This window comes from Lemur catta, chromosome 1 (assembly GCF_020740605.2).
Source record: "Lemur catta isolate mLemCat1 chromosome 1, mLemCat1.pri, whole genome shotgun sequence".
Classification (NCBI taxonomy): domain Eukaryota; kingdom Metazoa; phylum Chordata; class Mammalia; order Primates; family Lemuridae; genus Lemur; species Lemur catta.
The window spans coordinates 16555981-16570226 of record NC_059128.1 but is presented as its reverse complement, the minus strand read 5'-3'; the positions used below and the strand labels follow the sequence as shown (position 1 = coordinate 16570226).

At 44.9% G+C, this 14246-nt stretch overlaps 1 protein-coding gene across 2 annotated transcripts in view; it reads left to right on the top strand.

Annotated features, from left to right (window-relative positions):
- Positions 1-355: 355 nt before the first annotated feature.
- FLRT2 (fibronectin leucine rich transmembrane protein 2) overlaps positions 356-14246 on the top strand; it is an 88869-nt gene continuing 74978 nt past the window's right edge. The window contains exon 1 of one of the 2 annotated variants that reach the window (XM_045562424.1): positions 356-722. The gene's annotated coding sequence lies outside the window, so the exon portion shown is untranslated. Of the gene's footprint in view, positions 723-3945; positions 4169-14246 lie in introns of those variants that run through there. The other variant, XM_045562433.1, reaches the window with a different exon arrangement.

Sequence of the window (14246 nt, the reverse complement as noted above, 5' to 3'; positions counted from 1 at the left end):
CAACTTCGCTGGCAACTTCAATAAATCCGGTAACTGAAGGCAAAAAATAGATTCCGAGGGCTGCGTCTGGTCCGGATGAAACGCTGGGGCTCCTTCCCATCCTTGAGACTGGCGCTGGCGGCCCGCCACTGGCGTCTTGCCACGCGGGTGCCCCTAGACAGCAACACACCCACTGCAAACGCACGTGAACAAAGCTCTCGTCCCGGCAGCCGCCGCCCGCGGTTTCCTAGTCGATTCCAGCTTCTCCAGGGAGTGTAGGGCGCACACAGGGTTAAGTTAGTTCCCTCCCTGGTGGGAGGGAGAGGAGGGGGATGGGAGAAGCAGCTTACTCTCTCAGGCTGGGTACCTTGCAGTTAGTTGTACGTTCGAAACCTGTCGCCTTCACTTGCGAGTTCGGTATCATCCATTGCGACCGCGGAGGCAAGAGTGCTCGGAGTTGACGTCCGTGCTCCCAGCCTCCGCGCCCGCCGAGGTGCGCGTCTCGTCCTCCGTCCCACGGGCCCAGCGGCGAGGCGGCACCTCCGCGCCCGCCGCCGTGTCCGCCGAGCCCGGGGACCAGGGCGGCAGTTCTCAACGATGGGCAGGAAGGACCTCGACGGCGACCCCTAAAACAATACCATGCCCCGGGAGCCCCGCTGCTGCCGCGTCAGCTTCTTCCCTTTCCACCTCCCCGACCCTGTCGGATTCGGATGAGCCCACCGCCGAGAAGACACGGCCGCCAGGTAAAGGGGCTGCTGTGCCAGGTGAAGTTTCCAGTAACCGCCGGAGCTGCAGCTGCGCGGGCGCCACGCTTTCTTTGGGGGAAGATTTTTTTTTTCTTTTTTGAAACAGCGTGGGGTGGTCATCAGGGCGGGGTGTTCTAGGCTTTGTCTTTCGCATAGAGAGAAAACGGGCAGCTTAGCTTTCCCCTGACTTTAGGGACGTCTCTCTGCAGGTCAAATCCGTCTGCTCTGAGGAGTTTTGTGACTGAGCTCGGGGTCAAAACGCAAATTTGCTTGCCTGCTACAAACATGGATCTTAAATTGGGGCTCCAGAGCCCCTAACCTTGCCGGAGTCCAGTTTCTCACTTCCCTAGAATGAATCTCAACTTCCATCAGTAACAACCCCCTCGCCCCATCCGCTGTTAATGTCACCAGAGTTATTATCAAGGTTGTATTTAAAGGCACCAGCCCGTTCCCTGCCCACAATCCGCATCGGTTAGCGGCTAAAGCAGATGCAGTGGATAATAATTCGTTTTCCTTGGGAGGACGGGGTGCTTTTTTCAAAACCAAGCTCCTTTCCAGCCCCGCTAGTCCTCCTGGAGCTGGCGGGCACTGAACTGAGGCCATCGCGCCTTCCTGGCGCGCCTGCGGGGGTGGCGAAGGCGCTAGGAGCGTACCAGGATGAACCGGGATTGCTTCCTTGAGCCGCGTACGTGGGACGCAGGGAGGGGGCGGATAACTCCCCTAGGCTCTGAATGCTTGGGCAAGGAGACGGCGAGGGTGACTTGAGCAGGGCCTCGTCAGCTGCCACCCAGTCTCTGCGGGAGGCTCGAGACCTGCTAGAAAGATCCCTCCGCGGCGCTGACCAGGGGCTCAACTCCTCGCTTTCAGCGCGGGCGCGGTCACTTCTCATTTGTAATCAAGATCAAGATCAAGGTTGCCGAGTTGCTGTGAGGGCATTAACCAGGGAAAGGAAGCCTTAGGGGAAGAGGATGACTGGGGCAGGCTGGACTCACACCTGACGCCTGAGAAATTCCTGGAGTTTGGGGGCGTCCGGTCAGCGGCCAGTTGAGGCTGGGGCCAGCGCCACAGTCGTCGTTGGTGCTTTGCTCCTGGAACCTCCCAGCAAGATGGCACTTGCTGTCTGTTCCCCTCCGATTAGCGCCCCTAGCCGCATTCCCCACCCTCCCAGATATTTATTAGTCACACGCTCTGTTTGGAGAGAAGATAGCTTATGTGCATGCAAGTCAATGCTTTTTCCTAGCCACCTTTACATAACGCAACAAGAACAGTGACCCGTGCGCACGGTGCGGCTACTCGAGTGTATGTGTGTGTATCTGCATGTGTGTGAGCGCACGCGCGTGTGAGCGCGTGTGCCATCGTGCGTCTCCGCGAGGGCGTGCATCTGGGTGGATCCATGCGTGGCTTGGGAGGCAAATCGGGCGTTTCTCCAAGTCGTCTTAACATTGGAGCGTCTTAGGCGCTCAAATACCTGCAGGCTGTAGACACAACAGGGATGCGAAGGAAATAAAAACAATCTGGGAAGTGATGCCAAGTGACTCAGGTTTTGAACTGAGAATGTGGAGTGCGGTCGCGCCTCGGGCGCGTCCGGAAATCATCTTAAGCGGGTCTCTGGCACCGCCCGAGCCCTACTCTTCTGCCCCAGGAACTGAGGGGATCCCTAGGAAGTTGGTCCCAAGCAAGTTTTAAACACGCTGGTTGCAGCTCGTGGGCCCCAGCGACTGCGCGTCTCCGTGTAGCCCAGCGCTTGGCGCGGGCTCGTTCTCCCTCTTCTGTTCAGATTCAGTGTCTCTCCGGACTTGTTAAAACATGACAGCAACTTACCGGAGGCAGGAGGAGCAGCAATGAAAAGAAATGAGAAAACCCGAACCTCCCCCCAACCCCTATAAAGAGACGTGCACCTGGTTTTCTTACATTACTCTTTAACCTTTGCAAAGAGATTGCGAAGTGGAAACGTTGCCTGTATACAAATTAGTCTTCTTTAGCTGTCAAGCCTGTTTCCTAAATCTTTGAGGCTGAATCTCTGGTTGTCTACTGCAATCGATGGGGAAATTAAACCACGCTCTTTCCAGCAGCCGCCGAGTGAAGGGAGAAAATGGGGGTGTTTAAAATAATCATATCAAACTTTAGATTATTTCCTACTTAAAGTTATTTAAGAAGGTCCAGGATGAGGGAACCAGTGATGGGGTGGGGCGTGGGGGGCACATCACCAAGGTTGCCTGCACTTGAAATAACGCCATTTTGGTTGAGAGGCTTGCTATATTTTTACCCTTTAATCTCACGTTTCTATCATTTCTCAGTGTCTAAGTAAAAGATCCTCCCGCCTGGAAGTACATTAGGCAACATGGGGAAATCGCCTCTCTGGGCTCAGTTGGCGGCTTTATCCCTACAAGCTGGAGGTAAGGGAGGACATGTACAGGAGAGAGAGAGAGAGAAAAGGTGGGCTGGGAGGGTCAGGGTGGCATTCGCGGTGTCAGCCTGGGCGCTCTGCAAGTCTCTTCAGAGAGGACAGGGTTAAAAGCCGAGTCTGACTTTGCCTCTTGGAAAGCTCTGGGTAGCAGCCGCGCCTCCCAAGCATTCTTTAAATCAGAAAAGTGGGAGGGACTCCGGGAGGGAGGGAGGGAAAGAGGGCTCGAGAAGGGGAGCGCGCCAGTGCGCGAGGGACGGAGGGAGAGGAGGAGCGCGGGAGCAGCGGAGGCGATCCCGCGAATTCATTACTGTAAACATCTCCCGGGGGTGTCAGGAGGGGTGGGGGTGGGGGCGGCGGCGCCTACATTAGCCGTGCCGCGCCGGATCGAGGCAGCAGTGCGGTCGGAGCAGCCTCCAGACCCGCGCCGGGCGGGCGCAGCACTTGGAGCGAGCCCCGCGCCCGCCCCCGCGCGGAGCCGCACGCCCGGCTCCACGCAGTCAGCACACCCGCGTCGGAACGGAGCCCGCCTCGCTGTCCCGCCGATCCCCGGGGCCCTTCGTCTCCTAGGAGCCCCGGCGCCGCGGGGCCGCTCTCCGCCACCTTCCCCGCTCGCCCCGCTTCTTTCGGGGTTCGTTAGCTTGGCCAAGCGGAAAAGGGGAGGCGCAGGAGCAGAGGAGGCGGGGGCCGCGGCGGCCGGAGCCGAGAGAAAGTGGTATGCCCGAGCCCTGGAGGCGGCGGTGGCGGAGGACGGGGGAAGACGATGCCGCGGCTCCGTGGGGGAAGTAGGCGAGAGCGAGCGAGGAGAGCGGGGCTCCCGGGCGCCAGCCGGCTGCGGGGAGGCGCGCGCCGCTCTGAGTCTCCGGCCTCCGCACCCCGGAGCCCCGACGCTGCGGGCGACAGGGCTTGGCTCCAGCAGCCGCCGCCTTCGCCGCCGCCGCCACCTGGAGGACCGAGCAAAAGTTTGGATCTGGGGGAGGGCGCGGAGCTGAGCGGGATTACCATCAGGGCTGGAAGGAGACCTCGAGAAGCTTCGCAGGTAATGCGCACCCCCATCCCTCTCCCGCCATGCCCCTCCGGTAGGCTCCCGCTCCCTCCTTGAGCTGTTCGTGGCGCTCGCTAGGTCTGGCTGAAAGTAAGAGGGAGGCGAAGTTCAAGATCCCGGGGGTGGGTACTGAGCGCAGGCAGATACAGCGTCACGTTAGAGGGGTAGCTGTGCAGGGAGGCGAATCCCCCCGGGAGTGGAGGAGAACCCTCAGCCCCAACTGGTGCCTCGTCTTGGATCTCTTTGGAAATTTGGAATGTGAGTTCAGGGGCTTTTAGTATTCTTCAATCCAGAGAAATGATTCATGGATTTCGCTCACGCCGACCTTCTCACTCTCTCACCCTTACCTAGCATATTAAAAAAAAAAATATTTTGAACCCGCTGCCTACTCGCCGCTTCGTTTAGCTGGTGCAGGAAAGCAAGTTTGGGGGGTGAAAATTGCAAGCGAAAGGGGAAAACTATCCTTTCCCCTTTTGACATCCTCAGAGTCCTCCCCCTCTTCCTCTTTTGGCATCATAAAATAGGAACTTTGGAAGTCACATTTTCATTGAGGGGTGAGATGAAACGTGTTAGCCATTGGTGATGTGAATTTGGCATGATTATCCGTGTGTGTGTGTGTGTGTGTGTGCCCGCGCGCGCGCGTGTTTAGTGGTGTTGCAGAGAGGCCGAATTTTTATCGGCGGCCTGATGCACTGTGGGGCCGGGGGAGTGAGTGGCCACGTGTGCATTGAGGCGGGGGTAGTGGAGGAGAGACGACGGTCACGTCTCCCCTACGGCAGCCTTACTTTGGGTAAGAAAATAGCTGCTGCTTGCTCCAGGAGCAAAAAGATTCCAGCCCCAACTCCCTGACGCCCCCTTTCCCCCAACTGAGTTTTGAGTTTCTAAGCCACTCAGTGTTTGCTGCTGTCTTTATTATGATCATTACTTATTCACCTGGAAACTCATCCTGTCTTCCCTTGTGAATGGAAATCAGCCTCCAAGAGCTTTTGATTAATTTTAGTGAAGGGAATCTCTTGTAAAGCTTACAGTAAGCTAATCAAGTGCAAGGCACAAATCCGTGTAAATGCTCGCACAGGAGTGCAAGGTGCTGATTAGATTTCTTTACATGCTGCATTTGCTATGCAAAGCCTCTTCTAAATGGGAGCTATTGCTCCCCATTCAGCTGGGAGGCTCTTTAATCACACAGGGTTTCAGGGCGCTTTGGAGCATGTCCACTCGCTCACAGGCTTATTGCTAAAAATTTATGATGTCTAATTTCTCCTAGCCAAATGACGCTAGCTTCCATATCAGACCGATATTGTCTGCAGACTTAGCCAGCATGACCTTATTAAATCTCCAATGAAAGGATCCCCAAAACATTTTGAGGTAAATAGAATGCAGGTTGGCATTTGTCCAAGGATGTATTTGGTTGTTGCAGTGTGAATGTAAAATTTTAGTTCAGTACTTAAAGTGTTAGAACTGGATTATTATTTCTTTAAATCATGGAGCAACATGAACCAGATACCTATGATGGGACAGACCACCGTATTAGAAGAGAACCAATCTGTAGATAATACACATATCATAAAAAGTTGCTTATTTCCCCACAACATGATTGCTCCTGAAAATAGAACTTCTCTTTCTCCCGTCCTCAAAAGCCAGAAACAGGATAGGGTTAAACCATTTACGGATTTTTAATAATCATAGATGACAATGCAACACCATAGTGTCATGTTGAGTTGCAAATATCTGTGACTAGAGAAGGTTGGAAGATGAAATTTCAAACATTATTCCATTTCTCTGCCAGTAGGTACGAGAAATTGTAAAAAGAATCCGGCTAGCTGTAGCAGAACCTATTACATACCTAGCATGGAAGGAATGCTGTTTTTTTGTTTTTTTTTTAAATGCCCATGTCTTAACACTTCAGTAGTTTCATTGCAGTTTTAGAAATTCCAGGGGATGCTTTTAACAGAAGAAAGTAGATTTCCAAATGACACCATGCTGGGCTACCCTGGAGTCCCCAGGGCACTCATGGCTTTTCCTGTATGCTGGGTTTCAGATGATGTGATCATATTCGAGTTTGACTTTGACCGGCTGGATCTAATTTGAACCTTCTCTGATGCCCATTACATTTATATTCTGGCCTGCTGGAGAGTTTGATTTAGGATGTAGACATATCTCCTTAAAGCAACCTTATATTTTCCCAGTTTGAAGCTGTGGTTTCAAGAAAGGCTCCAGGATGTACAAGTCCAGAAGCCTTATTCTGTAGAGACCCAGTGTGAACATCTGATCTAGTCTGACTCTTCAGCTTTGTACTTTACAAGGAAGAAATTCCTGCTTCTGTGATCATCGGTGTCTGAGTGTCTCAAGTTAAAAAACAGCAAGAGTGATGTGCGGCTTTGGGTTTTGCTCTCTGTTTATAAGATTCAGAGAAGGTCAAGGTGATGTAATTTTTCTTTTCAAGTCAGAAGATAATCATGTTTTGATATCTTTATTTTAATTTCAATTCAAGTTCATTTTCACTAGATTACATTAATAACTTTGTGGTTTCTGCCACAGTGATTCAAATTCAGTCCATTAGTGACCTCTATCTGTGAGAAGTGAATACTCATTGTTTTTCTTCCTTTGCATCAGACTCTGTAGGTTATGTTGGGGGTGGGGACCCCACTGGCTCTTAGTTCTTTCTGGATATTTCAATTTTTCTAATTTGATTTTTTTTCTGATATGGAGTTCAGTATGGATAATGATATTTAATAACAGTAATAAAAATGTTATGGGCTAATAGAGAAGCTACTAAATGGTTATTCCATGTAGCATTGACAGTGTAATCAACATAAATAAAACACTGGAACTCTCCAATGCCAATGAAAGGATTGTACAGTTAGGTAGACTATTGTTTTAGGACTCACAATACTGCCGAATTTAAGTGAAATTTTATTGCTCCTAAGTGCTTACATAACAAGGGAAACTTGAGACAAGCTCAGAATATATATGTGGTAACTAGACTTCATGGTAGCTGTGTGTATGTCTTTAAATTCAGCTGTGCTTCGACTGTGAACTTATTGTACAGATCAAAGAGTGTGAGAAGAGTATTTATAAACAGATGGACCTTTTAAGGAGACTTTTAAAATTTGATTCCTAATCCAGGTTTGTCTTCTGAGGGTTTTCAAATAGAAATATCAATTTTAGTTGATTATTCTAAATGCTAATTGAAGACAAAGTTTACTGAATTTCTTAGGTGGGTGGATACCATTATCTGACATTTTCCAGATGGTTTTTGATGTAGTGGTATTTGGGGATATGGAATTTTTAGGAGGTTTTCTTTCTTTTCCCTTGGGCAGGTTTTACGCAAAAGACTTTTTAAGACGAGTTATTATTATTATTAAAGTTAAACATCCATTATACTACCTCAGGCACCTTTCTTACCTTTTCCACCCTCCAAATTTTTTGCTTTTGTGCAATTATGTTTTTCTTCTAAAACTACATGTTGAAGATGGAACTATTTTTTTTTGTTGTACTCTTTTCAGTAATAAGCTACTTCCAATTAAGTATCTGATTATAGTAAAATGCACACACACAAACACACAGCAAGAACCATTTAAGACAGACATTCTTTTCAAGGTTTTAAGCATGTTCCTTTTTTAAGGGCTATGACACAAATATTGTAATAAAAATATCCTGTGTTCTGATGAATACAGAGACTTATTTCAGCAGTATGGAACAGTAAAACACTGTATTAGCAGAATAATCAGCGGTATTTTGAGTACATGGTCAAAATCTGTTAGAACCTTCATGGTTTTTTTTGTTTTTTTTTCCCTTGGCGAATTTTGCGTCTATTGGTCTTTTTGGTTTTCTTTGATTCCTTCTACTGTGGCTCTTTGAAGTGATTCAAAATTAAACAGTAGCTACTTTTTTAGGGAAATTCATCATGTTATGTTCAGGATTCCAGAAGAGTTAATGATGCAGAAAAAGTCCTGTAAAACATCTTTCTAAAAGAAGGCCTTCTCTTGCAGGCTTCCTACTTGCTGGCCTCCTGTACCATTTGCAGTGAATTGGAACTCCATTATTTATTTATTTTTCAAATACCACCTCTAACTTAATTTAATGTGGGATGTGTTTCTGCACAAGCAGGCAGCGCCATGTGTCCTGAGTCGCCTGAACAAAGCAGTGTCATTGTTACATAAGGGAAGGTCAAAGAAAATATCCTCGTATAATTTGGGAAGTCAAAAGGCCACATTCATGATTCTCAAACACTGGTCAGTTTTGCTGCTAATACTTAATAAGGACATGCTTTTTCTGGCAGTTTAATAGTTAAAGACCGTAGCCATTTTTTGAAGCATTCACAAAATAAATCTCTGGCGCTACTAACCATTAGGTGCTCATTAGAACTGAGCATTTTTCCCCACTTTCTTCCCAGGTTGCTTTTAAGGGAATGTGCAAGAAACTTGGAAAAAGGTCTTCTGTTCCCCTCAGTTCACAGGTCATATTGTTATATTTCAGTTCTCTTTATTAGAGCTTTCAAGATATGGATAAAAAGAATCTTCCATCTGAACCCTTTAAAAACCTGAGGGCTTTTGGATTTAAACCCACTAAAAAATATCAGGTCTCAAAGTTCATAGATGCTATTAGGCCTCAGAACACTGAAACCACCTTCAGCAGGGAGTAAAAGAACAGTGGTTCCTAAAATCAGTTCACAAATATACTGTCGATTGAAGTCAACAGAGGTCATGTGGCTGAATGGAAAACATTAGACGCATATCAGTCCTGAAATAGGTTCACATGCTGGTGTCACTCTTAGCCCCAGCTGCCTGTAGGTGTCACTTTCATCAGAATCCAGTATCTAAACAGCCTCTGTGATCATTTCTTCTCCCACTTTGCTCCCAAACATCGACTCAAATATTAGAAGAAGGAAATAATGCAAGAAATTGTAATATTCATTGTGCATAGTAAAGAGGAAGTGAGAGGTTAGTGGAACAGTGTGGATAAATACTGGCCATAGAGGTTCTAGGGAGCTCTTTTGAAGATTGATTTAAAAACACATTCATACCTGCCATAATTACCCCTGGCCTTCACATTTTCCAGTTCTCACCTGCAGGATTTCACTTACTCCTCACAACCGCCTCTGTGAGTTGGTACAAGAAAGCCCTACCCACCTAGCTTCTGATTAGGTAAACAGAGTCAGAAATGAGTGAAGAGCTACCTAAGGCTGCACATTTTACATTACATCACATAAACATAGAATTCCCCAGATACAGTTTAGAAGTTTCATTTTTCACAAACCCACCTAAAAGGATCAGAGTTGGGTTTTTAAAAGTTAAAACAGTAAAAAATGTTGCAGTCATATAAACATTTAGATTTAAAATAGTAGCATGTCATTCTCTCTCCAGCATTATAGTAGATTACAAGTTTGCCTGTTCTGAATGAATATAATTTTATGATGTAAACATTTGGCACCTTAACTATGGTGGGGAGTGAAAAATAGAGGAAAGAAAAGAAAACCTCATTCTCATGTCAGCACACTCCTTTCTACATACGACCTTGTACAAATTACTTAATCTCTCGGAGACTTAATTTTCTCTCTGCAGAGTTCAACAGAGTTGTTGAGGGGTCAAATAAGATTAATGTGTGTGAAAATACCTTGATAACAATACAGTGTTATATTCCCATAAAGAGGCCTTATTCAAATTGATAACATTTATCACTGCATGACTGTCTTGTGCTAGAATAGACTAAGTTTTATATAAATAAGATGGTAACCAAGACAGAATGCCCTGCCCTTTAGAAGCTTTTGCTCTAGTGGATGCTACTGTGTACCCAATAAAGTGTCTAGTAGCCCCTGCCTCATTTGTTGCATTGATTTAATGATGAGTTATCTCCCTTTGTGGGTTTGCTCTATTTTGATGCAATTATTTTTTTAAGGATGAAGGATAATTAGGGTGAATTGAGTTCAGGGGTCAAACTTTCCTTCCTTAATAGGTTGGCTTGATTTTGTAAATTGAAAATTAAGGATCATTTTTGGAAAAAAAAAAAATCAATGTTCCCTGAAGTAAGGTTGTTTCCCTTTTGGATGGGGTTTATACTTTAGCCATCCAAGGTTCCTTTTGCAAAACCAGCACATCATTAATAGAATATACAATGATTTTTTAAAGATTTTGTTTTGCAAAATAAGGCTAGTGCAAAAGACTATCTTTTTAGTAGTTTGGCAAACCTCTTTAACCCATTACCTGTGTATAAAAAGACATGATTTATTTAGGAAGCCAACATACATTCCTAAGCCTGGCCTTATTTTGATGATGTTAGTGTCACTAAACCCTGTGGGACGGTCCTTTACAATTTCTTTGCAGGTTTTGTTCAGTTGTATTTTTACAGTTGTCAAATCTGAGGTACTTTTAACTTTAAATGTTCCAAGTGTGAGCATGTTTATTTCACTTTGCTAATTTGATTGCATTTAAGCCTTTGTGAAGGTTAATTCTTAATTGTTTTATCATTGCTTAATTGAAGGCTTCAAAAAACACATGCCTGTGTGAAATGCGTATTTACAAAATGCGTGGTTAGATTGTGATTCTTGGTCAAAATGAATATTTCTAGCAGTGATTTGAACATGAAATCTGTATCTAGCAAGGTTCTTTTCTGTTTCTGATTTGCTATTTTTCAAAATTCTAACACTTGCTTTTTTTTTAAGTTGATCAGTATTTTAGTAATACATTGTAAAGTACATTGCTATAGAACTGTATTTTAACATGAAAAATTACTTTCATAGTTTGGCAAAATTAATCTGAGTACCTTTTGTTCTAGTAGTTCTGAAAGATATAATAATAATATTTGAAGAAAGAAAATGTTTGTTCCTACTCTGATAAATTCTAATAAAGTGAGAAGAATCTCTAGGTATATGCCTGGAAGTTATAGGTATTTGTGTCTTTGAAATGCTCAAACAAATCTAAGTCTTAGCTACTCTGGGGAGGGAGTACTGTTATACTCTGAAGTTAGGTGGTGCTAATTTAGCCTATATGTCCCCAGTATGATAAAGTAATGAGACTAACCCAAGTAATTTTTTGTTTTTTTTTTTTTTTTTTGAGACAGAGTCTCACTCTGTTGCCCGGGCTAGAGTGCCGTGGCATCAGCCTAGCTCACAGCAACCTCAAACTCCTGGGCTCAAGCAATCCTTCTGCCTCAGCCTCCTGAGTAGCTGGGACTACAGGCATGCGCCACCATGCCTGGCTAATGTTTTCTCTGTATATATGTTTTTAGCTGTCTGTATAATTTCTTTTCTATTTTTAGTAGAGACAGGGTCTTGCTCTTGCTCAGGCTGGTCTCGAACTCCTGAGCTCAAACAATCCACCTGCCTCGGCCTCCCAGAGTGCTAGGATTACAGGCGTGAGCCACTGCGCCCGGCCAGTAATTTTTAATTGGAGACTTTTTTTTCCCAAATAGGTCTTAGGAAAACTGTAAATGAAGAAAAGCACAAAATACAACCAGAATATATATTTTTGTGCCTGGTCCTTATCAAGGAGATATTCTTGTAGAGGCTGAAGGTATGCACACCAGATGTTGAAGAAGGCTTATTTATTCATTCATGAGACTGTTTTTAGCCCTAATCACGTACCAGGCATAGAGTAAGACTGGACGTGCCAAAGGTAGGTAAGACAGGATCTCTCCACTGAAGGCCACCCAGGCTGATGAGGAGAGCAGGAGACACAAAACCTAATTGCATTGCAGTTTTATGCATGATTGAAGACAGTGCAGTGAAGACTAAGTGTGCCAGGAATGCATAGTGTTAGTGAAAAGAGCTCTGCATTTGGAGGGGGATAGTCCTGAGTTCCAGTGCTGGCTCTGCCACTTGTTAATTTTGTAAACTTGGCCACATTTTCAAATGTCTTTTAGTCTTTGTCTCCTCAAGTAGAAAATGGGGGAAAAGCCTTTCTACTCACAGAGCTATTCTTCTGAGGATTGAGATAATCGTGTTAAGTGTCTAACTGTTCTTGCACATAGTAGAAGCTTAATAAATGCTGACTGTCGATCCTTCTGTCTCCGAAATGATAATGATTTCATTATGTTACCCTTACCTTCTGACAAATATTTTTGCCATTTTTCTGGAATCCCAAAGGCTTTTGATTCCTGGAACATGATACAGCCTTTTCTGCAAAATAAAATTTCATTCTTTGTGCATGTAACAAAGCATGAAAAGGACAGCAGAGGAAATTAGCATTTCACACAGGGGCACAATGAGCTTATTAAAGCTAGTGGTGTGTAATGTAGGATGATGGCATAAGAGAGGACCCAGGGAGGGAAGAAAAGGGGAGAAATGAGGACATGTCTCAGTTTGGGGAATCAGAAAGTGATGTTAGCTGGGTCCTGCCTAACTTGGACTTTTTTTGTTCGTTGAAAGTATAGCCTTTGTGGTAATTGAGAGGTTTGTCCCCACGCATCTCTGCTTATGGACATACAGCCTTCCACCGATGACCAATGCCTGCAGCTTGCAAGGAGTCCTGTGTCTAGACTGTGATACTGAGCACAGTGAGTTGTGGTTATTATGTCTGTGCCATTAAACACTTGCTTCACATAATTCATTTCACACGTGACTCTTGGCAGAGTCATGAAAATACTTTATTGTAGAAGATTAACACGTAAATTATTGGTCTGCTTACATAATGCTTATTCTGTCCTTATAGAATGATTATACCTTGCTCGTATAATGACAGATGTTAGAATCAGAATGATGCTATTGGAGTATCAGCTCAGTGGGGAAATATTTCTTTCAGAAGGTAATTTTCAATTAATTTAAGTAAAGGAACTTCTCACTGATTCTACTGCAGATGCTTCCAAACAAATACAGTGCTCAGACAACCTGGTCAAAACACGTGATATTGGAGTTGGTTTTCATTTATCCTTATAATTGCATGTATACATAGTATAATTTCTATATTTTATTTCATAGTTGAGGTTTGTTGCTTCCCCCCACACCAACACTTGGAATCTGTAAATGTATTGATGTAAGAAAGTTATGTTTAACAAGACGTTAGGCATGCCCCAGACCTGCACGCTGGGAAACACACAAGCTTTTCCTGTTAAGATCACATAATATATAATGTAATATGTACACATATAATTAATCAAATTGGGAGCAGTGAGAAGCAGGCACTAGAGTATATTTTGTAAGCTGTTAACATCTTAGTAAGTAGCTTCTGAACCAACGTTCAACCCAACATAAAACAATAAGACCTTGTTTTGCTACTTTAGGAAATGTAAGAGAGATTAAAATTCTTTGGGAAATAGTTTAAAAAAGTATTTCTTTACCCAAATGGGTAAAGAACAAGTCCAGTAGTGCTGACAGCAATGGAATTTAATACTCGATTCTAATAAACTCTGAGTCCCTAAGGAATGCCAGGCAGACTTTCGTTCAAGTCACGATCTTGTGACTGAGGATTTGACAAAGATTGAGTCCTTACTGGGTGCCAGGCACCATGCTAAGTTTTGTGCGAGGCATCAGGGATATACTCTTTCCAACAAGACCTCGTCCCTCTTCACAAAGAAGTCTGGTGGGTTAGCCTATAGTCACTCTTTTTTTAAACTTGACTCCTCTATCTGAATTAACTGGAGGAGCTGGTTAAAAATACAGATTCCTGGGCCCTCATCACTTGTGAATTTCTGAGTATATATTTTTTGTGTGTTTATTGCCACATAGGAAATATCGCTCAATTTAACTCCATTCTTTTAGAAAAGAATCTTCAGAGGGGCCAGATATCAGGGCTGGCTTTCCTCTTGGTAGCTAAGTCTCCTGTGTTCTCCCCACCATCAATGTGCCCTAAACCATTGTGATGTTTTTGATGTCTCTAGAATTAATGTCCTAAAAAAAATTACATCATATTTTTTAGTGGTTACCTACCTCTTGGATCCCCTGCCCCTCTAGATAAAGCCCATTGAAACTTGTCATGTCATGTGAGATCCATGACGGTCTGGCTCACAAACCACCACTCAGACCTCATTCTGCAGCACCCATAACCTGCACCCTTGTTCCAGAGATGGTAAGTCCTGGCCCTCTTGATGCTCTGCCTCTACTGTGCTGTTTACCCTGTACAGAGAGCGTGTCCTGCTC